The sequence below is a fragment of the Gopherus flavomarginatus genome, unplaced genomic scaffold (assembly GCF_025201925.1).
Source record: "Gopherus flavomarginatus isolate rGopFla2 unplaced genomic scaffold, rGopFla2.mat.asm mat_scaffold_37_arrow_ctg1, whole genome shotgun sequence".
In the NCBI taxonomy this organism is placed as follows: Eukaryota; Metazoa; Chordata; order Testudines; family Testudinidae; genus Gopherus; species Gopherus flavomarginatus.
Genome location: NW_026115070.1, coordinates 451,283 through 476,118, shown reverse-complemented (window position 1 = coordinate 476,118; position 24,836 = coordinate 451,283).

The following is a 24,836-nucleotide window of genomic DNA, read 5'->3' as shown; positions in this document are numbered from 1 at the left end:
CCATGTGCTGCAGCTTGCTGTGGCTGGGGGGCTGGCTGGCTGCTAGAAGGGGGTGCCACCTGTGAATAGGGAAGAGGTGTGACCAAGGAGTAGAAGGCTTTGGCCCAGGTAGCACCCTCAGAAGACTTCCCCAGACAGGCTTAGGGATGCTGGTGTGACCTCGCCTGGCAGCCCCCAAAGATGGAACTGGGTGGACTAACTGGACAGGGCCCCTCTCTATCTGAAGCTGGGCAAGGGAGGTATGTGGATCCCACCAGAAGGTAAAATGGTAAGTAAGGAAGGGGAGGCTCTACTGGACCTGGACAGCTTCAGATACAGGACAGGAGGATTTCCACTTCTGAGCCATGAAAATAGAAATTGACTTTTCCTTTCCAGATGTATCTAATATTCATAAAGGGAATCTAGCCCCTGCCTTCCAGATCTGAACACCTCAAAATCAGGAGTGCTCAAGCTCAATTTGGGCAGCTGTTACTTCATTTCTCCCAAATCAAATATGCTGATCCACTGTCATTTACTGTAGAAAAAGTAGGAGAAAATTGAGCAACAAACGTTGGGGTCTTCACAGTGCTAACGAGGGCTGGAATTGCTATTTTCAACAGCCATTACACTTTTTTTTTTAGTTTTGTTTGTTTAAAAGGAAGACAGTGATATTGCACTGGCAAATTCCCCATAGAAACAAAGAATGGAACAAAAGAATAATAAAGGCACCTCAACTTTCCTCATTTATGTAGGACGGTCTTATTAGATGGATCCAGACATCTTCCAATCACAGAAGCTGATAATTGTTCCACTTTACTGCAGTTCTGTAACCATGCAGGAACCTAGAGGAGGAAAGTGCCTAACTCCAGAGTCTGCAGCTGCCTAGGGCCAGTGCTGAGGATTTAGAGTCCCTAGTGCTGCCCTTGCAAGGTTCAAGCATGCTCAGCCTTGGCATTGCCTCCGCTCCTGCGGCTAGTAGCTGCAGCTGTCTAAGGCTGGCCTCTGGCAGTTGCCCCATGGCTGTAGCTAGAGAAACTACAAGTGGCTCTATGACTCCTGGGGCCATTAAGCTAGAGCACCTAAAGACACTGGAGTTAACCTCAAGGAACAGAGGTCACCAGTAGGAAAGGAATGTCGGGGGAGCAGGGAAGGCGGGAGCAGGTCAGGCTTGCAGAGGGAGCTTCCAGCTGGTTGGGAGCATGTCCAAAGTAGAAAGGAAACAAGTATGGGGAGAGGTGGTGGTGACCAGGTAGCAGACTAGCACGTAGATGGGAGCAGAGGGAGAGACGCTGGTGTCTTCAGATTCCCAAGGGCTAAGTCCTCACTTTGGGGAAATGGTGTTTGCAGGTGGCTTGCTCACATGGCAGGATGGGGGCTGAGGGAGGGATCTGTCAGAACTGATCAGGTGTCTGCTGGCTTTAGGACTTTGAGCTGAGACTAGGACCACATGCAGTGACTGGTGACATGGGGGGGTACTGGAGACATGGCTAGAGAAGGTCTGAATGAGGAAAGAGATAAATCTGTGGGGAGTTTCCTTGGTCACTATGAAAGTTCTGCTCACTGTGGACACTGGTAAACCCACATGGGTGTACAGCTCAATAAGAAAACCCGCGGGCTGAGGGAGCTGTGTATGGCAATGCATATAGTCATGGAGAGGTGTGTGATCAAAATGAAAAATGTCTCTGAGGTTCAGTACCGGGTATACGAAGGCACCAATGGCACTGCCCCACCAGGCCCACACTCGGAGCCCACAGTGACTATACTGGGGCCCACAAATATGTTTGGTGCCAGGGCCAACAAAAGGTTAATCCAGCCCTGACTGCCTGAGCACTATTTCAGCCTCACATTTTTGGGTGGAACTCCCACAGTGAGAGCTGCAGAGCACTCCCCCTGCAACACACACGCACACACTCGTCCTGGTGTTGGGAGGGGAACAGGAGAAAGGACAAAAGAAGAGATGAAGAGAAAGGAGGGAGGGACAGGTGGATGGAGGAAAAGGTGAAACACAAAGGACAAACCCTAATGTCCCCATGATTCTAAGGGACAAAATCCCAGGTGCGGAATAAAATTCTGCCTCCTTAAGCTCATGTTTTCCATGCCTAGAATTCAACTCTCACCAGATGGATCAGACTGAACAGGTTTCACACCTCCAGGAGGCTCTTACCTTCTAAAGAGGGACGGCTGTTTTCTAGTAAAATCACTACAAGGGAAGGAGAAAACTGGAAGAGAGGTTTCTCCTGGCGCTCACGTCCGTGAACCCGAATACTCTCTCAGTCCTCAGACAGAGACCTGGAGAAGGAGACTTGCTGAAGCAAAGCCACAGGGGTCTCTGAGGTTTCCCTAGCCCCTGGCCCCTGACTGATGTCAGGATCTCTCTGTGAGGTCACCACCTGCTCACCAATAGTCTTTGACCAATAGTGTGAGGTCCTGCAAAAGGCCTTTGTGATGTCACTGCCACACCCCGCCCTTGCTGTGCCAATGTCCTGCCCCGGCCAGGCACTTTGGAGCTTTGAGCTACTCCCTGTGGATCACCTCACTCAAGGAGCTTTTCTATAGAGCATCCTCAGATGTCTAAGCACACGAGTGCCATGGCAATGAACTGACACACATGGCACCAAGATGAGATCATTAGTAGACTAACCTATAGGAGAAGGACACCCCAGCATTAGTAGGGGAGAAATCCCTACTGAACATGCATTACACCTAGCAGCCCCTGCGTGGGGTCGGGCGGGGGCTGCGGAGGGGGGAGACCTGGGAAAGGGATGGATGGAAAATGTCTGTGCAGCCGGGACATGGCCGGGGGGCGAGGGGAGAAGAGCAGGTGACCCCTGAGGAGCGGGGAGAAAAAGGGAGGGCTGAGATCCCCTCGGAATTACCACTGCCCCCTCCGTGGAGACCCCCCTCCTCTCCTGTCCTGCCCCCTTTCTCCCTAGAGAGCAACAAGCAACATCCAGGCTGACACCCCCTTCCCTCAAACCCCTGAGAAGTTCCCTGTTCCCCTCCCCCCATTGTGCCCCATTTTCTCTCCCCTTTGCCAATGGCCAGTTCAGATCTCAGGTTTGGGGTGTTTCCCCCCATTTTCACCTGCAGTGATTTGTCCTTGTGTAGGTGGGAAATGGTTCCCCCGAGTGATTTCTGAACTGGGCAGAGGCTGGGGGGGGCCTGAGACAGGGACACCTCTGGGCTGGGCTGGGGGGGCCACTCTCTGCTGGCAACAGGGCGTGGGAAGGGCCAGGAAGGGGAGGGGGGAGCAAGTGTCCCCCATAGAGAGGGTCCAGCCCCAGGCTGCTACCAGTAGCACATTCCTATCCTGGCCGGGGGGGAGGGGCTTTCTCCAGCTGGGACCTGCCCCCTAGGCAGCCCCAGGCTCTGACCGCACCAGCCCCGCCTGGAGCCCCCAGTGAGTGAGAGACCCCGGAGGGGGAGGGGGAGGGAGCACTGGGCCCTGACAGGAAAGTGACTCTCTCCCCTCAGATCTTGGTGTTTTCCTCTCATGTTATCAAATATGCAGTTTGTGACACAATTTCTTTGCAAATCTCAAAGATTCAAATAAAATAACCTAAACATTTGCCCCACTTCTCTCTAGTTGTCTATTTCTAATTGAATATGCCCTGAGATTTTCCTGTCTCTAATTATAAAATAATAAGAAAATCTCAGATTTACACCTTTTCTCAGATTATTGAACACAAAATGTTTGCAAATGTTGCCCATTTCCTCTTTATTCATTTATCAAGTATTCATGTGAAACACTCAGATTTTACCTCCTATCAACAACTGATATAAAATCCCTCTGATTTTCCACTTTCCTCTCTATAATTTGCAAAATGGATCCAAAATCTCTGATTTCCACCCTTTGTCTTTCATTTCTGAACACTGATCTGAAAGCTCAGGTTTTCCCTCTGTGTCATTATCAAATGTCAATTAACAATCCTCTCAAGTTTTGTGCTGTTCCTTATGTTTCTAAATCCCAAAAACTTCTTCCTTCGGGGGAACCTGTTGCCCTGAGTCGCTCTCCATTCTGGATGTTGCAGGGGATTAAATTTCCCAGTGATTGTCTTTCCCCTCTCCTTTGAGGATCATTTGTTCCCTCTTTTAGCTCTGTTAGATATTTGCCAAAGAAAGAGACCAGCCTGATATTTAATATACATCAAAGCCAGAGGCCTCCCCCTGTTTGGGGATCAGTGGTTCGCAGCTGGTAGTGGGAGAGTTGGCTGGCCCCTTTTCTTTTCTCCAGCTGGCACAGGATGAGGGGGTCACTCTGAGTGCAGCATGTCTTGAGAAGTATCCCAAACCACAAGACAAATGGTCTCTGTGAAGGGTTGCTTCCCACAGTGCTAAGATGTAGCCACCTCTGGCAGGATCCATGGTTGCTACTATTTGCTAGTGACAGGCCACGGAAATTTCTTACCTATTTTGCCCCTCCATGCCAGGCCTGCACAACATATGGCCCACGGGCAACGTGCGGCCCGTGAAGTCTCACTGTGCGTCCCGCAGCCGGGAATCAAAGGGCTCTGGGCTGCCCGTAGCCGCGGGGAATCCAAACCCCTTTAAAGTTCAGCCGCGGCCGGGATTCAAAAGGTTCTGAGCTGCCCGCAGCCGCAGGGAGCCCAGAGCTCTTTAAATCTCAGCCGCGGCCAGGATTTATAGGGCTCTGGGCAGGCGGGCGGGGAGCTCAGAGCTCTTTAAATCCCAGCCACCAGGGCCGGCTTTAGGCCAATTTAACCAATTCCCTTGAATCGGCCTCGCTCCTAAGAGGACCCCGTACCCAAGCCCCAGTACCAGCAAAAGCCAGTGCGCTGTACCAGGGTGGCCCAATTTCCCCAGGGGGCAATTTAAAAGGCCTGGGGCTCCCAGCAGGGGCTGGAAGCCCAGGCCCTTTAAATTGCCACTAGAGCCCTGCTGCTGGAGCCCTGGGGTATGGCTGCGGGGCTCTGGGGGCTATTTAAAAAGTCTAGGACTCCCATTGCTTCTACCTCCCCGGCCCTTTAAATAGCCACTGGAGCCCCGCCGCTTCCCCAGGGTTCCCGCGGCTATTTACAGAGCTGGGGCAGTGGAAGCAGGGGCGCCCCGGGCCCTTGAAATAGCCCCCAAGCCCCAGGCTGCTGCTGCTACCCTAGTGTGAGAGGGGGGAGGAGGAGGAGGAGAAGGAGGCACTCACCACAGAGGATGGGCTGTACCCCCTATACCTGCACCCCCTGCCCTGCCTGCAGCCAGCCCGTCCCCAGCCAGCCCCTGCTGCACCCCCTGCCCGCACCAGCCCCCGCACCTCCTGCCCTGCTTGCACCAGTTCCTGCCTGCAGCCTGCCCATCTCCAGCCAGCCCCACACCCCCTGCCTTGCCTTCAGCCCTGCACCAACCCCTGTCTCCAGCCAGCCCTGCACCCCCTGCCCTGTCTCCAGCCAACCCCTGCCATACTGCCTGCCCTGCCCGCACCAGCCCTGCACCCCCTGCCCTGTCTCCAGCCAACCCCGTACCCCCTGCCTTGCCTTCAGCCCTGCACCAACCCGTCTCCAGCCAACCCCTGCTGCACCCCGCTGCCTGAAGCCAGCCAGTCCCGCACTCCTTTGTCTCCAGCCCTGCCAACCCATGCCGCACCCTCCCTGTGGCCCTGCCTGAAGCCAGCCAGCCCACCCCACACCTCTTGTCTCCAGCCTGCCCCACACCCCTTGCCCAGCCTGCAGCCAGACCCTACCTCTCGCATCCTCCCCCTCCCCCACCTCCAGCCAGCCCCATGTTCACTGGTGCCCTGCAGTTCCGAGGGAAGTAACCCTGCACACCTGCTTCAATGAGATGGGCAGGGAGCAGCTGGGACCCACACATGTGCACCCTAGCACACCCTAAGGGAGTGGCAGAGCTCATTTCTAGTTCAGACCCATCTTTATAAAAAAGAACTTTTAGGTAGGGTTAACATACATCTGTACTTTCCCGGACATGTCAGGCTTTTTGGTTCTTAAATCGCCATCTGGGAGGAAAATACGGACGTATGGTAACCCTACTGGTACAAAAAATACATACTGTGGCAGAACTTTTTATAGGGAACCGGTTGTTAAGAACTGAAAGGCTTTTTTTCTCCCCAAGTCATCCCTGCGGGGCCCCGCAAAAATGTTCAAATTGGGCCCCGCACTTCCTAAGGCCGGCCTGCCAGCCACGGCCGGGGTTCAAAGGGCTCTGGGCTGCGCGCAGAGATTCCCGGCGCAGCTGAGGTTTAAAGGTCTCAGGGCTCCCCACCGCCATGGGCAGCCCAGAGCCCTTTGAATCCCGGCAGCAGCTGAGATTTAAAGGGCTCAGGGATCCCTGTGGCTGCAGGCAGCACAGAGCCCTTTGAATCCTGGCGGCAGCTCCAGGGGATGGAGTGAGGCTGGGATTTCAAGGGCTCAGGCTCCCCTCAGCAGCAGGAGCTCTGGGACCTTTAAATCCCTGCCCCAGCCCTGAAAAGCTCCGGGTTCCCCCAGTTGTCAGAGCCCCAGGCCCTTTAATTTGACCCTGAGGGCTCCCAGCCACCTCTTTGGCTGGGAGTCCCTGGTTGATTTAACATCAAGTAACACCTCCCCACCACCAACCTTCCTTTTTGACCCACAGCTGTTTTGGTGGGGCGGCGCTGGGGAAGGAGGGTTTGTTTCTGCAGGGCTGGGCGGGGTGTTTCCGCCAGGCTGGGAGGTCCTGAGTGGGGGGTGTTTCCGCAGGGCCGGGGGGTTTCGGTCCTCAGCTGTTTTCTTTGGAGTATTGTGGCCCTCGCTGTTTTACTCAAAGTACTGTACAGGAACTTTTCAGGGGGATTAAGGCAAAATGCCACATTTATTAGTAATACAGGTATCAATTAATACTCTATGATATGCACATGAGATATATATCACAGTCATGCATTCACGCACACACACAGACATAAACACACTCCGTCTTGCTGTTGTTACCAACTAGTTGCTCCCCTTAACTGCACTGGCCAGGTGAGTTAGATGGGGGAGGGGTGGAGCCGGGCTTCTACCGATCCAAATCGATGGTCCGATGGTGACAAGACGAGATCCGGGGTCCTTCTGCAAGACACCTCGCATTTATAGCAGCTTCCCTCTTATGCAAATCTAGACCAGATTCAAAATCTGGGTCTGCGTCCGTTGGTCTTTGTGCTGCTTTTCTCTGGGTGTTGTCCCAATGCTGCTCAAAGAGGGTGTTTTCTAAAGAAGGTGCTTGCTTCTAATCCCTGAGGCCATCAATATGTCTGCTCTTCTTTATTGGGCCCACTTGACAAGTTGTATTGTCCTTTGCTCTGGCTCCCATTCCCTCTTCAACTGTTGTAGCTGTCTGGAGGTGGGTGTCTTCCAAGCCTCACTCATTCACACCTCATTCAGTCAATAGAGCAATTGATTACAGAGTGCGGGGGAAGATCTTATTCTACTTCTAGCAAAAAGGCACATGTTTTCTTTTACTTTAACTATACTATCCTTAGGGGCTATAACATTTGATACAAAGTTTTCTACCAATTCTCTATATAGGGATCTAATACAAAGTTGTATGAAAATAGAGAGGCACAATGCCAAGTCATATGAATTACAAAATAACATCATGCCGGATGCAATGTCATAAAGATAAAGATACTTAATACAAAATAACACAATGCAACGTTATAAAGATTTATAGAGATAGTTAATACAGAGATTTCTCTACATCACCACTTTACGAGTTGTGCAGGCCTGCTGACGGCATTCGCGGGGCTTCTTGCTCGTGTGGATTCTCTGATGCTGAATAAGGTGAGAGCTGCGATTGAAGGTTTTCCCGCACTCACTGCATTCATAGGACCCCTCCTGTGTGTGGATTCTCTGATGCCGAATAAGGTGTGAGCTGCGACTGAAAGTTTTCCCGCACTCACTGCATTCAGGAGGGAGAGGATAGCTCAGTGGTTTGAGCATTGGCCTACTAAACCCAGGGTTGTAAGTTCAATCCTTGAGGGAACCATTTGGGAATTGGTCCTGCTTTGAGCAGGGGGTTGGACTAGATGATCTCTTGAGGTCCTTTCCAACCCTTATAATCTAGGATTCTATGATAGGATCTCTTCCCTGTGTGGATTCTCTGATGCCCAATAAGGTGCGAGCTGCGACTGAAAGTTTTCCCGCACTCATTGCATTCACAGGGCCTCTCCCCTGTGTGGATTCTCTGATGTTGAGAAAGGCCTGATCTGTAAGTGAAGTTTTTCCCACACTCAGCACATGTATTTTTTTTGCTTTTCCCTGCAGATTTCCTGCTGTATTCTGGTTTCCTTAAGGCCCTTCTGAGTTCCCTGACAGGAAATAAATTTATCCATTTTCTCCCCTGGCTGGTTTCCCTGCTCTTTTTCTGGTCTGTGCTGAACCTCACACGTCATTGCATCACCTGCTGTGATAGAGACAGAAACCTCAAACAGGGATGGAAAGGGGAAGGCCAAACCAAAACAAGTGCTGGAGAGAGGACAAATAAAAATCAGGAACTCAGCTCCCCACAACAGGAGAGAGGAGGGGATCAATTCAGCCTTCACATCCCATCCAACTTCACAGGGGGAAGGGAGAAAGCTACTGCCCGGTGTCTGCTAGCATCTATAGGAAGCCTTGAGCTATATTTACCCTGCGGATGCGACCCCTGCTATGGACAATAATGAACTGAGAGACTTCCCAAGAGCTTTGTAGGGCATCCTAGATGTTTCCTTCAGGCACTTACAGATTCTGAGTTGGTTTAATGTTTCCTCATCTGTGCGGGGAGATCTCAGGATCTCTCTTTCCTCTGAACCCTGGAGCTCTGGGACCCATGGCTCTTCCCCTTGTTCCAGCTGGGAGATCATATCACGTTGGAAAACCAGAAACTCCGCTCAGATGAAAGAAAACAAAGGAGTTCAGTTGATTTCATACAACTTGATCATCAAAAACATTCTGTTAATTTATCTTCAGTGCTTAGTGTGACCTAGTGTGCCTGGGGCAGTCCTCACTGAAAATGCCAAGGTCAGAGCAGGCTGAAAAAGGGAGAGCAGATGCTCCCCATACTGGTGGTTAACACTGAAGTTAAACTCACTGACCAGTCACAAACTGTGCTTCTGATCCCACACACTGGTTAACGAGACTCTGAAAAAAGAAATCACACGGCCCCCTTTATTGCATGACAGTTCTCTGACTCCTAATCAGCAACTAGGTCCCGTACAGTGAGAGGTTATTTAAAAACTCTGCTCACTGTGATACAGCATGGCCAGAGGGCAGCAGGAGAGTGATCCTAATTGGATCCAGGAAGTGGGTGGGTAGAAGGTTAGCCACATTACCCAGGTTTGGATCTCATCCAAAATACCATGCTGCCAGCCAATCCTTTAGCAATTAAACTAAATGTTTAGAAGAAAGAACAAATGAAAGAATGAAGTTAAATTCCATCCTTCCAGACAATTCTTTAGCATCTAAACTAAAGGTTTAAAAGAAAGAAAGACAGAAAGAATTTAAATGGAAAAGCAGTCAGATACATTCCAAAATGGATATATCAGGTTCTTAGCAGTATTGGTGAGTTGCTGGCTTGAAAGTCTGTCTGGAACGCATCCACAGCTTGGATGGGTCATTCAGTCCTTTGTTCCAGGGTTCAGTTTGTAGAGAAGTTGCTCCAGAGGTAGGAAGGGGGATTGAAGACAAGATGGAGATGATGCAGCTGCGCTTTATATTCCTTTTGCCATGTGGCTTGTACTTCCTGTGTCCCAAACACAAGCTTCACAGCACATGGCATGGAAAAGCTTTGGAGGTTTCATTACACAGGCAAACCCCGGCATGTCTTGCTGACTCAATAGGTGTATCCCCTTGGTCCATAGGTTCATTGTACAGCTGATGACCCTCAATGGGCCATCAAACATGCTAGGCAATGTTGATGCCAATATGTCTGGGGGTGTCACCCAGAAAAACTGCACAAGTCTGGAAATACAGATATACCTTACATATCTGTAACTCACAATACAAAGGTGATAGAAACATAGAAACAAAATTATCATACTTGGCAAATCATAACATTTTCACTGACACTTTACATGGCATACCTAGCATGATTCATTGCAATTTTATCAGATTATATTATTTTATTATTAATACCAAAGTGTCTCACAATTTCATGCAGTCTCACACTTGCTAAACTAGTGAATTCCCAGGACCAGTTCCCCAGGTCCTTGAAGATGCCAAACATTGTGCTTATGAGGGATTGAAATACCCACATATCTGCTGGGAACACACACACAGACACTGTGTCAATCTGTACCCCTGTGTTCACTCTTCTAGAAAATTATGATCAATTTTGTACCCAGTATGGCTTGTGAGGTATCATTAGAAAACGCATAACCTACTGAATATTATCCTCCTGTTAAAATGTGTAGTAACACTGTATGTAAAATTGTGAGATTTTACAGTATGATATTACTGAAAAAGTTACAGTTCTGGGGAACACCCACAGACCAGTTCCTCAGAGACAGCAAGGCAAACAGCTGGTCAAACAGCCATTCTCCTGCAGGGGGAAGGTGTGAAGACATTAAGGGCTGGTCTACACTACGGGGGGAAATCGATCTTAGATACGCAAATTCAGCTACGTGAATAACGTAACTGAAGTCGAATATCTAAGATCGGATTACTCACCCATCCTCACCGCGCGGGATCGATGTCCGCGGCTCCCCCTGTCAAATCAGCAACTCCGTTGGGGTTGGTGTTGTTCCGGAATCGATATAAGCGCGCTCGGGGATCGATATATGGCGTCTAGATGAGACGCCATACTATCGATCCCCGAGCAATCGATTTTAACCCGCCGATACGGTGGGTAGTCTAGATGTAGCCTTACATTCCATCACAGGGACCTATTGAGGCTGTTGTGGAAAACGACCACAGGATTAATATTTGAATCAGCTCAGCCTGAGGCTCTTTTCTTGGTTACAAGCACGCAGGGGGCGACAGCTATTGGAATACTGTTCCTGAGCTAAAAATCACACAAGCCTTTTACAGCTTAAAACCACAAACAATGACACATACGTTGCACGTTAATTTCCTTATTTGGAATATACTGCAAAATATGATGCAGGTCAAAAGCAAGCTGAACAATCAGTTTTCCATATTTGGCCTTTCCTGTTATTTTTATTACACCTGGTGATATGGGAGCAAGACTCTCCATGTCTCAAGAAATGTCACTACCAACCTAGGCCATTTTCACATGCTGGGGTGCAATCCAGATCGGCGAGGAGTTGTGTCATCTGTAATCCTGGGTGAGATTCAGTGTTCTGCTGCTGGAGCTCCCCTGTCTGGATACTCCCAGCCAGCGTTCAAGGACGCACTGAGTGTCTGTATGATAAGTAACCCTGGACTGGCAGCTCTGACTCCAGCCGCCTGCTTGTTACACCCCAAGCACATTCTGGTTTGGGTAGAGAAGGCTCAGGGTTTGAGAGAAGGCTGGGGGTAGGAAGCTTCTGTTCATTATGCTGGACCTAACCCCAGTTTTACTTGAGTAAAGAGGAGATATTTGACATTGTGTGATGCTGCTCCTGTGCTCTGTTCCCAAAGTGTTCTGCAGCAGAGGAGGGTCTCTGGTAGTATGTATGTTACTGGCCTATTGGGGTGATGCTGAAACAGGACAGGGTACAGATGGCATTGTGGGGGTGGCATGAACCTTCACTCTTCATTTCCCCTTCCAAGAACAGAAGGGACAGGAATCCTTACCCAGCAGAGGTCATCAGTCTCATAGATCCCCTGCATGACATCTCTGTAGAGGGCTCTCTGAGTGGGGTCCAGCAGAGTCCCCTCTTCCCTGGAGAAATACACAGCCACCTCCTCGAAGGTCACCGGCCCCTGAAAGAGCAGGAGTCCAATACTCAGTACCTGCTGACCCACTCACAACCCCACTATTCACGGAACAGCAGCACCAGGGAAATGGAAGCTCCGGGAGGCACATGTTAACAGAGTCCCACCCCACCTTGCTTACAGCAGCCAGGAGGCATCAGAGGGTAGAAAGAGAGAACCTTTGTGTCTCCCATCTGACAGACAGAAGCAGGGTCTTCACATTTATCACATAGCTACTAGCTAGAGCTTAATATAGGAGATGGGGCTGTCTCTGGACCCTGATAGTGGCTCCCTGGTAGGAATCCAAGCACTCTCCAAATAAAATATATGGAAGAAAGGGGAAGTCAATCATAAAGAATAGAAGTTAGAAGGTCAGAATTGTAGTGCCCATTAACAAAGGTTTAGAGAAAATAGAGCCTATCAAACTAACGGGATATCCTTATTGGATGAGATCAAAAGTTTGGTTGCAGCTAATAGTATTGATGTAATATACCTAAACTTCCGTAAGGGACATGACTTGATTAGCACAATATTTTTACTAAAAAAAACTAGAATGATACAAAATAAACACGGCATACATTAAATAGATTAAAAACTCTGATAGTAAATGGGGAACCATGATCGAGTGGATTTCTTTCTAGCAGGTTCCTGCAGGGATTGGTTCTTGGCCCTGTGCTATTTAACATTCTTATCCATGACTTAGAAGAGAGTACAAAATCATCACTGATAAAGTTTACAGTTGCCACAAAGATTGGGGTTGGTGGTAATTAATGAAATGTCAGTAGATTCAGGCTCCATCGCTGAGAGTCTGGGAAGTTGTCCCAGCCCTGGCTGGAGGGTTATTTCCTGTTCCACAAAGAGGGGAAGTTCCATTCCCAACTCCTGTGCCTTGAAATTAGGACCTATCTGACACTACACCCCCATATTCATCATAGTGGTATGATTATAATATGATTAGGACATAATTATGATCTATTTTGTAGAAGATGCATCATGTGTGGTGTCACTGGAAAAGTTCTGATTTGCTGAATATGATTATCCTATTTGTGTGCACATATCATGTTCGTATCTGAAGTTATGGATATTGACTCTGTATCTGTATTTCAAATGTGCTTACTCTGGGTAACACCCACAATGAGCCTTTCAGGTACAACAATGAAGAAGCCAGACAGTGCTGATGGCTCAACAAAGACAATGGACTGTGGAAGAGCTTAGCCTTCCTGTGAATGTTTCAGCCAGCCTATGAGTCATGGCTACTATGACTCAGCAGGGCCTGTGACCAGACCACATGACACTAAACTCCATTTTAGTACCTGTATTTTTCCACAAACTGGACTAGGAACTGAGTTTGGAACAAAAGGTTCCCACCATATGGAAAAGCTACATAAGGTGGGGTGTGACATCATCTCTTGGCCTCATTCTCCACACAAGAGAACTTCTGGAAACACCTGAGAAACAAAAACGGATGTGGGGGAAGTGCTGCTCCCAGGATCAAGAGATTTCTAGCTTGTGTATGGAAACTTGGGGGACTGCTTGTACCATCAGTCAGGGTGAGAAATTGCTAATTCAAATTCTATCCATCTAGTATGTTAGGCTTAGTCTGAGTTTTGGTTATTTGCTAAATAATCTGCTTTGATCTGTTTGTTATCACTTATAATCACTTAATCTATCTTTCTGCAGTTAATAAACTTGTTTGATGCTTTATCTTAACCAGCGTATTTTGAGTGAAGTGTCTGGGGAAAATCTCAGCTTGTTGTGCACATCTGTCCCATATCGAGGGGAAGGGGAACTACATTAATGAGCTTGTATTATAGAGATCCCTGTGCACTATAAGATGGTATCATTCTGGATTTATACTACAGCAAGTGTGCAAGGTTGGGGAGTGGGAAATTGGCTCTTGTCTTCTATCTGTCCTTGAGTGGCTTAGGTAACGCACTCAGGTAGCTTAGTTGGCTGCATGGCGCCACCTGCTGTTGTGTTGGGTGATAACAGGCCCTGGAGAGGCTGGCGAAATCTCCAGCAAAGCAGTGTGAGAAGGGCCAGCCCAGCGTGAGGGTTAGAGGACACAGCAGTTCCCAGAAGCTCCACAAACTGCCTCCTGGGGGTGACAACCCATCACGCCCTACACTACACAAGTCTCAGCAGGTTTGTCACATGCTGTCCCCTCCCTTTCTCCACCCGAGATATTTCCTGCTTCCCACCACCTCTAGCAATTCCCACCCTCTTATGCATTTACTGCTCCTCAACCTCCAAGCAGAGCCCGCCACCCTGATAATCTCTTACCTGAGCCAGCTCCATTGCAGCCATTTCCTTGCCCCTGGGAGGACGAGATGATCTGCAGCGAAACATGGATGTTATTCTCTGGCCTGCCGGGGTGAAAAGGGCAAGGTGTGAGAATTCAGACTAGGCTTTTGTCCATTCCACAAGCCGATTCCCCCCAGCTTTTCCCCTGCTAATGCACATTCTAGGTTCTAGCACACTGTGAAGCACAGAGTGACCTTATTCCAGTACAGGCCTAGCCCCCTCCCACCAGGGTGTAACCCTCTGACACATGGGGAAACCCTCCCAGTAACAGTCTCTCTCTTACACGTATCAAGTTTGCGGACAACACCAAGCTGGGAGGGGTTGTAAGTGCTTTGGAGGATTGGATTAAAATTCAAAATGATCTGGACAAACGGGAGAAATGATCTGAAGTAAATAGGATCAAATTCAGTAGAGACAAGTGCAAAGTACTCCACGTTGGAAGGAACAATCGGAGGCCAGAGAAGAGCAGAAACAAAGGAGTCACTTTGGGGGATTCTCCCTGTCATTGTCCCCAAGGCAGCTGTCTCAGGTTTACAAAGGTGTTTCATGTTCCAGCCTTTGTACAGTCTCTCCTGGGAGTGCCCCTTTCATGGACTGGGCCTAGTTTTAGTTTTTGGTAGTTAACAAGCTTGGTTTATTGTTCATCTAACCAGTATGTGTGGATTGAAGTGTGTTGGAAACTCTGTTTGGGATAACAAGCTGGTGCATGTCATTTTCCGCTGATGAAATGACAGACTTCATATGAGCTTGGGTCGTTCAGTAGCGTGCTGGACAGTGCAAGATGCACATTTCTGGGGGAAAGTTGGGCACTTGAGAATTTGCTGGTTTTCTCCTGAGGTGTAATTCATGAGTGGCTGTCTAGCAGCACTCAATACTGTGTAGCTGGGAGTGAGTTACATGCTGGAGACTGTGTGTTAATTGGCCAAGAGGGGCTGTTCTCGCGGGAAAACAGTGGAAAAGGCACCCCATGCTGGAGGACTGAGGTACAGCTATTTAACAGTCCAGATTGTACTCTGGGTAACATCACAGACACTCATTATGACAGAGCCTCTTACAACACAGAGAAAGTAAATCCATGTCCCAGAAATCGAAGACTCCAGACAGAGGGCAAGTGTCCCTGGCACTGCTTCTTGCTGACAGAGAGGTTCAGAGACAGTGCGAGAATCCTGGGGAAGCTGGGAACAGGAAGCATGGGCTGGCGGGGTTCGGTGGAGAAAGGGAACAGGAAGGGCAGGGATATTACTGAATCCAGGATCTTAGCAGTACTAGATGACAGGATAGCACATAGTGCAGCCCATTGGAAAACACAATCCCAACTATACATACAAAATGATGGGGTCTAAATTAGTTGTTTCCACTCAAGAGAGTGATCTTGGAGTCACTGTGGATAGTTCTCTGAAAACATCCACTCAATGTGCAGCAGCAGTGAAAAAAAGTGAACAATGTAGGAAATAATTAAGAAAGTGATAGATATGACAGAATATCTCATAGATCATATTTGTAAAAACAGCAAATAAATCCATGATACACCCACATCTTGAATACTGCATGCACATGTCACCCCATCTCAAAAATAGAAATATTGGAATTGGAAAAGGTTCAGAAAAGGGCAACAAAAATGATTAGGGGTATGGGACAGTTATGCCAGACCTAACCCCCAGTTTCACTTGAGCAAACAGGAGATATTTGACACTGTGCAATACGGCTCCTGTGCTCTGTTCCCAAAGTGTTCTGCAGCAGAGGAGGGTCTCTGGTATTATGTGTGTCACTGGCCTATTGGGGTGATGCTGAAACAGGACAGGGTACAGATGGCATTGTGGGGGTGGCGTGAACCTTCACTCTTCATTTCCCCTTCCAAGAACAGAAGGGACAGGAACCCTTACCCAGCGAGGTCACAGTCTCATAGTTCTCCTGCATGACATCCCAGTAGAGGGCTCTCTGAGTGGGGTCCAGCAGAGCCCACTCTTCCCTGGTGAAATACATAGCCATCTCCTTGAAGGTCACCAGCCCCTGAAAGAGTAAGAGTCCAACACTAAGGACTTGCTGCCCCACTCACAGCCCCACTATTTGTGGCAGAGAAGAGTGAATCAAATGGAAGCTCTGGGTGGATCATAGTCAGGAGAGTCCCACCTCGACCTGGCTCAGAGTATCCAGCAAATGCCAGGGTGAGGGGATGAAGAGAGAGCCCCTTATCTCTCCCAGCATATCCATCACCCCCCCTACTAGCCACTGACTGATACAGGAGATGGAGCCCCTAGCAGGGTCCAGGGAGAGCTCGCTGGTAGGATGCCCAACACCCTCCTCATTGTGAGGAGTGGGATATGAAGGGAGAGGCAGCTCCAATAAGCCTGACTCATGGGTGTCCCCTTTATATCTCACAGCAGCTGATGGTTAATGAGGTCAGGCTCCAGCACTAGGAGTCTGGTCAGTTTGACTAGCTCCATGTAGGTGGGTTATTTTCTCTCTTCACAAATTAGGGCATTTCCACCTCCAAACCTCCTGGGTCTGTTCCTAGAATCTAGGCCACTTAGTAAATAACTCCCAGCAGGTCTGCCACACCCTGGCCTCCTCCTTTCCCCACGCTGTGAATTTCCTGCCCCGCTCCAACCTCCAAACCAGACTCTGCAAACCTTCCCACCTCTGGTGTATTTGCTCTCCCTTTCCTCCAGCAGGAACCCACCAGCAACCCCCCGATAATCTCTACCTGGACTGACTCCACTGCAGCCATTTCTCTTCCCTGTCCCACGCCAGGCTGGGATGAGCTGGAGCAAAACATTCTGCAGCCTGTCTGGGGGAGAAGGGCAGTTGTGGGCGTTTCAGAACCGGTTTTAGTTAATTTCACATCACAATTCCCCCAGGCCCTTTCCCTGCAGACAGACACCCTAGATTCTGTCATGCTGGGAAATGCTCAATCTGTTTATTACAATTTAGACCTGGCCCCTCCTGCCAGGCTAAGTCCACAGACACATTTTTAACCTCCCTTCTCTCTCCCCTCACCCCTTCTCTGAACACAAGGCTAGAAAAGAGCAGAACCAAAGGAGTCACTGTGGGGGATTCCCTCAGACACTGACCCCACGGCAGCCACACCCCAGCAGGGGGAATATGGAGTCAGGAACTGGCTTTTGCTCTGTCTGATCCTTGTTTTGTTCACTGGAAAGTGGTTCTGCCCCAGGATGCAGCAATACATGTGTCTGGGTGGACTAGAGAGCTGGAAATCTCTCCCCCACATTCATTTCTCCCACTGCCCCTTTCAGTCTCTCCTTCCCCTGTCCTCTCTCCCTGCCCCTCTGGCTGGGACAGTCCCATTCCTGGGGGCTTTGCTCTCCCATGGCTGGATTTCCTCCTGGCAACCGCTAATGGGAGGAGAAATGAGGTGGTGTTGTTTGTGCAGAGTCACTTTCTTGCCAGACCCTAGGACATTCCCTGAGGTCTTTCAGTTACCTGGAGACTCTGGCTCAGAATTTAGTAGTAACAGGGCCCAGGACTGCCCTAGGGGGCTAGGACCAGCTGCAGAAAGTCATCCCCTGGGCCGGGCAGAGAAGAAGCTTTAATTAAGGTCACTTCCCAGCACAGAGCCCCACTGGGGGAGCAGCAGCTGCCAAGCCTGGTCTCCCAGATCACAATGGAGGCTGCAGCATCTGACCCAGGAAGCTGAACCCCAATATCCTGAGCAGAGAGGGACGGAGTGTATGAGCAGCTTCCCTCCTTTAGCTCTCTGGGGAGAGCAGCTAATGGGAGCCCCTCCTCACAGGGAGAATGGCTGATCTCATTTGACCCACTGTCCATCTGGAATCACTCCTTGTCTTTCCATACAGTGACTCTGGATTAACAACGGTCTCAATGACACCGGATTTCAGAAAGAATGAGTTCAGAACGCTGTGGAAAAGACCATCGTGTGGCAGTGCTGACTCCCTTCCCACCTCCCTCACCCCCGCAGATCTAGGACAAGGACTGGGGGCAAAAATTTTCCAAACGGAACCGAAAGTTCCTGCAGTTTTCAAAAGAGGAGAAAAGTAAATTCTGTGAATTCACACTAACAGTGTTTGCTAAGTGGACAGAAAGTTATCACAGTGACAGGGCACGTGACTGGGGAATGGACTTGGTGACCTGGTGACTAGGAGCCAGGACTCTGGTACAAGTTGACCAGAGAGAAGGATCATGGTTAGCAGCAGCCCCCAGACACCCCCTAGTACCCAGAGCCCAGACCCCCCAGCCAGGGGCCCCAGACACCCCCCAGCCAGGATCCCATCAGATATTCCCTGGGACGCAGCCCCCAGAGTCCCTGGCCAGGGACCCCAGATACCCCTCAAAGCCCCACCGGCCAGAGAACCCCCACCACACCATGATTGCCAGGTTGGGAATCCCAAAGGGTTCCCCCCACCAAGAGCCCCCAGCAGCCAGGGACCCCCTCAAGGGACCCCCCCCCCCACTGGGAACTCAGTCCCTCACTGCCTGCCTAGGAACTTCCCCACCCTCCAGAACGATCTACCCTGACATTTGCCTGGGACCCCCTCCTCTGCCCAGTGTGACCCCCTGATGCTTTACAGTGCGACCCATCACTCTGCTTCCCTGGCATGCCCTCACCTAGTGCCAGGGATCCCCTCCCCCAGCTCTGTGCACTGGGCATGGCAACAAAACCAGGAACCAGCGGGGGAAGCACAGACAGAGCCCCTGGCACAGAACCAGGCTCCCTCTAACCCTCTGTCCCGCCTCCCCAAGAGACACCCACCCCCACTGTTCTGCAGCCACCAGGCCCCCAGCGATACCCACCTCCAGGACCCATAGCCTCAGGGATGGGCACATCAGAACCACCACCCCCGAAAACCCCAAACCTCCACAACCCACCAACCTGACTAGGGTACCCCCTGCCCAGCCACCCAGAGGCCTCCCCCTACCACAATGCCCCTTCAGCTGCAATCTCCCCACACAGACACCTTCCCTGCCCCTGCAAGTGTTACCTCACAGAGTGTGAGAAGTGGCTAGAAAGTTAACACCACCTCCTGCTGGCCAGTCACACAGGCAGAGGGAGCCTGGGGAGTGCTTCTTTAACAGGAGAATGGAAGGCCTGGAGGGCAAGAAAGATCCACGGGCTGTCACTAGCAAATAATGGCCACCATGGATCCACCCCAGAGGCGGCTGCATCTTAGCACATTGGTAAACAACCCATCATATTCAATTAGAAATAAAACAACTAGAGAGAAGTGGGGTAAATGTTTGGGGTATTTTATATCAATCTTTGAGACACGCAGAGAGAACCCTGTCACAAACGACATTTGATAACACGAGAGAAAACCACCAAGATCGGAGGGGATTTGATGTTGCTATTAAATAACTAGTGGAAAAGGGGGACTGTTGGACTGGATTTTATATGACTGTCCAATACATAAACAGAATGTGATGGTCCCCCCCGGCCACGGGGCAACCATTCACGTGAGCAGCTCAGAGTCCCTTTAAGGAGCTGATTTAAGGGCGGGGGGGGGGGAGCTGGAAGGCTCCATGGACAATGGAAGGGGGCCGAAGGGGAATTGGGAAATGGGGTCTGGGCAAGTCTCCATGGGGGATGTGCTCCTCCCTTCCCTTCCCTGCCCTGGCAGAGAACGGGAACCTCATCCCATCCCACTCCAGTGGGAGCCATGTTCTGGGGAATGACCCAGGGCAACAATTTCCCACCCAAACAAGGACAAATCGCTGCAGATAAAATGGGTGGGAAAATCCACCCCCCATCGGAGAGATTTTAAATTGACATTTGAGAAGTATGGAGAGAAAAGGGAAAATCAGAGGCAATTAGAGAGCTGATCATTGGGGGGGGGGAGGAGAATCTCCCTGGATTTTATAGCCACGTGTGATAATGAGAGAGAAAAGGGGAAATCTTGAGAGAATGTGTGTGTGGGAGGAAGTGGCAAAAACAGGGACAGGATCCAGTTAACTCACCTCCCTCCCACCCCGGGAATGTCCTGGCTGCACAGAGACAGATCTACACCCCCACCCCAGTGACCTCCCCCCCTCTGCAACTCCGGCTTCTCCTCCCCCCTCGACACCTCCGCCCTCACACCAAAGGGGGGGGCTCTGCCAGCGCCTCCCCCTGAGCTCAACTCCTGCTCCTCCCCCCAGCCCGGATTGTGCCCTTTAGCCCCCCACGAACCCTGCCTCCAGCTGCCTGATCCACCCCCCGCCCATCAATTTCCTGCTCTGCGCCCGCCCCTCCCACGCTCCCTGTTACTTCCCCGCCCCGCTCCAGCCCCGCCCCCAGCGCCCGGCGGAACGTTACGGCTGGTCCGGGCAGGGGGAAGGGCAGCGGCTTCAGCGGCTGTTACTGGGCATGCGCAGTGCCCGGGAGTAGCACATTGCTATGGGGAGGGATTTAATACACCGCCCCCCCCCGCCGGGCCCGGGGTCCGCCCCTCCCCCCCACACGACGGCCGGGCCCCGGCCCCCCCATCCCAGCGGGGCGGGCGGGCGGATCCTCCTGCAGCTCCACTGGGGCCGAGGCGCCTTCAAGGCTTCTCCCAGGCTCCCTGGGGCAGAGTCACTTTCCTGCCCCCCAGCGCCTCTCATTCCCCAGGGGCTCCGGGTCACAATGTCCCACCGCCCTTCCCCCGCCTGCAGCTCCGGCTTCTCCCCTCCCGCCCCCGCCAGCCACACCAAGGGGAACCCCCGGGCCCCAGTCTCTGTCCCCACCTGGATCCCAGCGGGGCCGTGGGCAGATCCTGGCTGCAGCTGAGAACAGCGGCTCCGCTCCCGCTCGGGCAGCTCCAGCGCTGCTGGCAACACGTGGAGAACCAGGAAGCAGCTGTTCAGCACGGGCTCCGCGTCACAATGTGCCAGAGCCCCGCCCCCAGGAGCTGCCCTGCCCATGGGCTGTGCCAGAGCCCCGCCCCCAGGAGCTGTCCCACCCCCGGGCTGTGCCAGAGCCCCGCCCCCAGGAGCTGCTCCGCCCCCGCTCCGTGCTGGAGCCCCGCCCCCAGGAGCTGCCCCGCCACTGCTCTGTGCCGGAGCCCCGCCCCGAAAAGCTGCCCCGCCCCCGAGCTGAGCCAGAGCCCCGCCCCCAGGCGCTGCCCGCACCTGGGATGTGTCAGAGCCCCACCCCCTGGAATTTCCCCATGTTGGGTCTCTGAGCTTTGTTCTCCTGCCACCTTCTTCCCAGCACCCCCTGCTCCCTTCCTGTGTCTGCAAACACCCCCCCTCCCCCGGGGCCGGCTGCAGTGCTCGCTGAGGCTGACTCCAGTGGCTGAAGTTGCCTCCATCTCTGCTTCACCTGGAGGGGGAGAGACAAAGAGAGGAGATGGTCCCAGGGTGTGAAACCAGAATCAGGGGGCAAGGAAAGAAGGACTGTTTGGAAAGGTGGGTTTTTTTGTGTGGGGGGGTGAGCCAGAGGGATTCAGAAGAAGTTGGGCAGCAGAGGCTCAGGGAAATTGAGGGGAACCTCCTGGGTGTCTCAGTGTTGCCCAGGGTTTGTACAGCACCTTGCATAATATGGGGTCTGATCTCAGTCATGGTCTGTGCAGCACCTGGGAGCCCTGATGTCTGTTTCCTGATCACAGGCTCTGGGAATGGAGAGAGGGAAACCTCAGCACCTGAAGGTTAATGCAGCCCTGTGTGCAACCCCTGCTAGGGTGATCCGACAGCAAATGTGAAAAATTGGGATGGGGGTGGGGTTAATAGGCACCTATATAAGAAAAAGACCCAAAAATCGGGACATCTAGTCATGCTAGTCCCTGCTGTTCTCATAAGGGGTCGGCTTAGAGAGGGTTTGGCTACACTTGCAGCTGTCCAGCGCTGGGAGTTAAAGCTGTCTTCCTACAGCTGTTTAGGGAAAGCGCTGCAGTGTGGACACACTGACAGCTACCAGCACTCTGTCATGGCCACATTTGCAGCGCTGTTGGGAGTGGTGCATTATGGGCAGCTATCCCAGCATTCAAGTGGCTGCAATGTGCTTTTCAAAAGAGGAGGGTGGGGTGGAGTGTGACACGGAGCGTGGGGGAGACAGAGCGAGTGGATTTTTGGAGCTGACACTGTGTCAGCTCCCTGCCTGGCAAGTTCAAGCCTCCTCCCCCACCCCTCTCTCATTCACTAAATGCAAATAGCCGCCTTTGTTCTTTTCCTCACAGACCAGATAAGCCGCTGATCCAAAACAGACCCCCCCTCCCCCGTGCCCACCCGGCTGCTTCTCTCCTCAAGCAAACACCAGCTGTGGGTGTTCCAAAGGGATCCCCCTGCCTCTGCTCATTCACTGCAAACAGTAACTGTGTTTGGTTTTTAGATAAGCAGCTCCGGGAGCCTTGAGCTCACATCAAAGCAAACAGAGGCATCACACCAAAACAAAGAGCGTTATCTCTACTTAAAAGCATTATGGGAAGGTTCCGGAGGTCAGTGACAGCGTAGTAAGATTAATCACTGTTTACACTGGCACCCCAGCGCTGCATCACCAGCTCTGTTCTCTTTATTCCTCTCGTCGAGGTGGAGCACATGCAGCACTGTAGCCAGGGAGATACAGCGCTGTATGTGCCTTGCCAGTGTGGACGGGGAGTAAGTTACAGCGCTGTAAAGCCACCACCTGCACTGTAACTCTCCAGTGTAGCCAAGGCCTGAGTTGTAGTAATAATAGCAGCCAAGAATCCGGTGGCACCTTCTAGACTAACAGACGTATTGGAGCATGAGCTGTCGTGGGTGAATACCCACTTCGTCAGATGCAACAATAGTCCCATATGGGCTAGTGGTCAGGATTCCTGGTTTTCACCCAGGTGGCCTGGGTTCAACTTCTGGTGTGGGAAGAGTGCAGAGCTTTTGCCCAGAGTGGAGGCAGGAAATGAAAGGAACAGGAAGGGATCCTGCCAGCAGTGGAGTTAGACAGTGTAGGGAGGGGACCCCAGAAGTGGGGGTGGGGCAGTGGTTTGGGGGGAGATGAGGGAAGGATCCCAGCAGTGCGGGAAGTTGACAACCTGGAGAGCACAGGCCTGGAATGGGGACCTGGAAGAGTGAATGTGTCCCTCTAAACCCATCAACTGCAGACTAGGCAGGCTTGGAAGAATTGTGTATTTGTTGGTAAATGTCAATTTCTGTGTAAACACACAACCCAATGGCAAAATATTTCCATCAATAATCATCAAAATTGACAGATGGGCAAAGTAAGAAACATGCTGCTTGAGAACTTATCATGTTGTAGGAGCAGCAGTGATCTGTATGCTCTGTATAACCTGTATGCTCAAAAGGTCTGTTAAACTCCCCCAGCTTGTGTCCTTTCCCGCTTTGAATGCCTGTGAAGTGGCTTTCCCACTCTCCTTTGTACCTCCAGTGAATGCCCTTCACCCGGCCCATCTGGCCAGTGGTTCGCTGTGTTACATTCTATTGCACCTCAGGGAGACTGATCTTCATCGCACCGTCCATCGCTGCGCTGTGGGACACTTACCTTAAAGGATCCTGACATCTCCACTGCCAGGCCTGTCCTGGGAGCGTGAGTATGAGTGTGACACCCTCCCCCATCCCTTCTTTTGAGCTTAGCTATCAAGCTAATAAATGTGCTGCTTTCTGCCAAACTCTGGGGGGGAGGGGCATTATTAGTCCTCTCTAAGCTTACTAACTGACCCAATTTTGGGTAACACAAGCAACATTGTTTGATCTGTTATTGTACCAAAGGGGGAGATGGTTGTCTATAAAGGAGGGTGAAGACTAAATGCCTCTGATGAGAATGGGATTTGAACCCATGCAGGCAGAGCATAATGGGGTAGCAGTCCATCACCTTAACCACTCGGTCACCTCATCTGAGCTGTCAAAAAACGGACAGGAGGAGAAATCTAAGGCCGGCAGAGATAGGGACACTAAGGAGTTTTTAAATACTAAGCGAAAGCAGGGTCTGAATGAGCTCCCCTCTCTCACCTAGTGAGGAGCTGGGGAAAGACTTCCGGAACAGACCGTGTTTGCATAGACACACCTACTCTGCCTAGCTATGCAGCATGATGGGGCCGCTTCCCCAAAATGACCAGTTTGGGATGGTCTTGGGTTACAAATGACTTTAGGATTGAGTGGAATGAAATGTTATTCTCCTTCCTGTATGAGTGAAGGGCAGCAGAACATACCTAGTCCGTCCTGATGGAGGGGTAGGTGAGTGAGGAATAGCTTTTATTGGACTGCAGAGAAGTGATTGAGGACGTCACCCTAAACCAGTGGTCCCCAAACATTTCACATTGTGCCCTCTTAGCCATGGCTGTGGCCCCTCGGAAGCCACGGTCAAGAACCGGGGCTGGGAGGAGTGGGGCTGTTGCTTGCTGGGGTGAGGGGTGCGGACAGGGGTAAAGGGGTCGACGCCGGGCTGGGAGCCAGAGTCTCAGGCTGAGGGTGGGGTTGGGGAAGAGCTGTGGCAGAGTGGTGCTCCCTCCCTGCCCTCTATGTGGGCTGGCTCAGGTCCTGAGGTGCCCCCATGAATGTTCCTCTGTGTCCCCCTAGGAGTCGCACCCCACATTATGGGGACCACTGAACCCTACTCGCTAAGCCGGGGCTAGTGATGCCAAACCCCCGGGAAAGGGAGAACAAGTGTGGGGGCCCCAGCACCAGAACCATGCCCCTACCTTCTGTCTGTGGCTCTACCCCCTTCCACCTATGGCCCCATCCACTGTCACTTCTGTTCCACCCCTTCCCCCACCAGCCCCACCCTATCACTCCTTTACCCCTGCCCCGCTGTGGCCCTGAGACCAGAGAAGCTCTGTGCCCCTGCTGCAGCCCCCGGGCTGTAGCAGGGAGTGGGAGCTCCTCCAGCCCTGGGGC